Genomic DNA, 3748 nt, shown 5'->3' on the forward strand with positions numbered 1-3748 from the left:
ACACGGGGCTCGGCTGCTCTCGTGAGCGTTCGCGCGCCGGTCCCCGGGGCCTCGTGGGTTTCCCCGCTTCGGGCTGGCTTTGAACTGTGAACCGCAGATCTCAGGTTCCTGAGCAGCCAGGATCACAGGTGTGAGCCACTGGTACCTGGCTTTTGAAACTTTTTTTTGGGGGGGGGCTGGGTTTGAACTCAGGGCCTGGGTGCTGTCTCTGGGCTTTTTTACTCAAGGCTAGTCAGCTCTCTATTACTTGAGCCACAGCTCCACTTCGTGGCTTTTTGGGGCTTCATTGGAGATAAGTCTCATGGACGTTTCCTGCCGGCGCTGGCTTTGAACCTGGATCCTCTCATCTCAGCCTCCTGAGGAGCTGGGATTACAGGGTACCCCACTGGCGCCGGGCCCTCGAGCATCCTTGAAAGATTGTGACGAACCACAGCACACAAGCACTCTAGTCATCTTCCATTGTGCAATCCGGTGGCAACTCGTGCAATTTCAGCGTGTACGGACGTCAGCACCATCTGTCCACAGGACTGTTTCTCAAGCCACACCGCCTCCCCTCCCTCCCCAGCCCCCCCACCACCTCCCCTCCCTCCCTCCCAGCACCCTCCCACCGCCTCCCCGTCCCTCCCAGCCCCCCCACGCCTCCCCTCCCTCCCCAGCCTCACCCACCCGCCTCCCCTCCCTCCCCAGCCCCCCCACCGCCTCCCCTCCCTCCCCAGGCCCCCCCCCACCGCTCCCCATCCCTCTTCAGCCCCCCACCGCCTCCCTCCCTCCCAGACCCCCCACCGCCTCCCCTCCCTCCCCAGCCTCACCCACCGCCTCCCCTCCCTCCCCAGCCCCCCCACCGCCTCCCCTCCCTCCCCAGGCCCCCCCCACCGCCTCCCCATCCCTCTTCAGCCCCCCCACCGCCTCCCCTCCCTCCCAGACCCCCCCACCGCCTCCCCTCCCTCCCAGACCCCCCCCCCACCGCATGCCCTCCCTCCCAGCCCCCCCACCGCCTCCCCTCCCTCCCAGACCCCCCCACCGCCTCCCCTCCCTCCCAGCCCCCCCACCGCCTCCCCGTCCCCCCGCCCAGCCCCCCCCACCACCTCCCCATCCCTCCCAACCCCCCCCACACTGCCTCCCTGTCTCTGGGGGATTGACAGCTCTGGTGGCCTCCGGTGAGTCCCCTGTGCCCTGTCTGTTAGCGGGTGGGGGGTCCTTCCACCCCCCCCCTTGCAGGCCGCCCCAGCCCGCAGCCCAGCCCACGCGTGGCTGTGTCAGTGCCTGAGCGTCTGACCCGTCGGCCGGCCGGCACTGAGTCACCGCGAGTCACCGCGAGTCACCGCGTGTCACCTGGGTTGCCGTGACACAGAGTCAGCCCAGGCCATTTTCTTTGCGGTTCTGCAGGTCAGAGCGCTGAGGCCCAGGCGGGCCGGCTTCCTTCCTCTGGGGCCTCGGGGAGGCTGCTCTCCGTCCCGCCTCCCTGCGCGGGGGGGTGGGGGGGGCGGGGGGTGTGGGGGGGTGTGGGGGCCTCTGGCCGCCGCTCCAGCCTCCACGTGGTCTCTGCGTTTTCCTCCTCGCTGCTCTCTCCTCGCATGAGGAGACCAGTGATTGGATTTAAAGTCCATGCGAAAGCCAAGGTGGCCGCGCGCGCGTGTGCATGTGCGTGTGCATGTGTGCGTGTGCATGTGTGTGTGCATGTGTGCGTGTGCATGTGTGTGCGTGTGTGTGCGTGTGCATGTGTGTGTGTGCATGTGTGTGTGTGCATGTGTGCGTGTGCAGGCGCACGTGCGCTGGTCCTGGTGCTAGGTGGGTTTTGCTGAACCCTCTCTTCCCATTGCAGATGTCCAGTCTGTAGCAGAACACACCCCTCCGGGCCGCGGGCTGTCTAACTGCGAGACTGCACTGTGCTCCCCAGCCCCGCACCCTGCACCCCATCCCCACACTGTGCTCCCCTGCCCCGCACCGTGCTCCCCAGCCCCACACGGTGCTCCCCTGCCCCTCGCGGTGCTCCCCATCCCCGCACCGTGCTCCCCATCCCCGCACCGTGCTCCCCATCCCCGCACCGTGCTCCCCTGCCCCCGCACCGTGCTCCCCTGCCCCGCACCGTGCTCCCCAGCACCGCACCGTGCTCCCCATCCCCACACCGTGCTCCCCTGCCCGCACCGTGCTCCCCAGCACCGCACCGTGCTCCCCCAGCCCCGCACCCTGCACCCCATCCCCACACTGTGCTCCCCCTGCCCCGCACCGTGCTCCCTGCCACCCACCATGCTCCCCAGCCCTGCACTGTGCTCCCATCCCCGCACCGTGCTCCCCCAGCCCTGCACCGTGCACCCCATCCCCGCACCGTGCTCCCCAGCCCCGCACCGTGCTCCCCAACCCCTGCATCGTGCTCCCCAGCTCCTCCTGGGCTCTGGGGTCCACGTCTGCCCTGCCTGACTCGGGCCCACAGCCCTGGCTGGGCCCCATTGCCGACTCCTTGCCCCGGCGGTGCTCCAGGCCGCGGTGCTCCAGGCCGCTCTGTGCAGCGGAGCAGGCGCAGCACGCCCCCCCCCCCCCCCCGCACAGGCTCCGCCCGTGGCAGGGGTGTGGGGTCCCCCACGGGCCTCCTCGCCCTCGTCCACGGGCGCCGTTGGCGGGGCTGGGCCCTGAGCCGAGGCCTCCGGGCGCCATCTGCCTCCTTGGGGCCACGGCGGGATGGGGGTGGCCTCCGGCGGACAGGAGGCGTGGCCTCAGGCCACGGGAGGGAGGGGCGTGGCCTCCGGCGGACGGGAGGCGTGGCCTCAGGCCACGGGAGGAAGGGGCGTGGCCTCTGGCGGGTGGGAGGCGTGGCCTCAGGCCACGGGAGGAAGGGGCGTGGCCTCTGGTGGGCGGGAGGCATGGCCTCAGGCCACGGGAGGGAGGGGGCGTGGCCTCCGGCGGACGGGAGGCGTGGCCTCAGGTCACGGGAGGGAGGGGGCGTGGCCTCCGGCGGGCGGGAGGCGTGGCCTCAGGCCACGGGAGGAAGGGCGTGGCCTCTGGCGGGCTGGAGGCGTGGCCTCAGGCCACAGGTGGGAGGGGGCGTGGCCTCCGGCCCCGTTGCGGCCTCGCCGGGGGCGGGGAGGGGTGTCTGACCCACCGCCCTCCCCAGCCTCCCTGCCGGCCGGCCGTCTCAGTCTGTCCAGCCTCTGCCAGAGGGACACCGACGGCCCTCGAGCCTGGAGCTTGGGGGCGCCGCCGACGTGCCACCCGCCCCCCTCCCCTCCCTCCCCTCGCCCCGGCCCCCCGGCCCCCTCCCCCCCCACGCCCCGGCCCCCCGGCCCCCTCCCCCCCCACGCCCCGGCCCCCCGCCCCCTTCCCCTCCCTCCCCGCGCCCCGGCCCCCCGCCCCCTCCCCTCCCTCCCCGTGCCCGGCCCCCCCGCCCCCCTCCCCTCCCTCCCCGCGCCCCAGCCCCCCGCCCCCTCCCCTCCTCCCCATGCCCCGGCCCCCCGCCCCCCTCCCCCCCTCCTCACGCCCCGGCCCCTCCCTCCCCACGCCCCGGCCACCCGCCCCCCTCCCCCCCTCCCCACGCCCCGGCCCCCGGGCCTCCGCCAGCCACGAGGCCCGCGTACCATACCAGGTCCCGAGGTCGCCTCCCCCGCCTCCCCGCCTCCCCGCCCGAGCGCAGCCCGAGGGGATCGGGAGCAGGTGGGCCTCGGCCCCCGCGGCCGCGCAGCCTCCCCGGCCTCGCTTCAAAGCTCTGGCGCCGCCGGGGGGCCGCGGGAGCCGTGACGAAGGCGGCCCTTGAAGT

The sequence above is a fragment of the Perognathus longimembris genome, chromosome 1, assembly GCF_023159225.1.
Source record: "Perognathus longimembris pacificus isolate PPM17 chromosome 1, ASM2315922v1, whole genome shotgun sequence".
Classification (NCBI taxonomy): domain Eukaryota; kingdom Metazoa; phylum Chordata; class Mammalia; order Rodentia; family Heteromyidae; genus Perognathus; species Perognathus longimembris.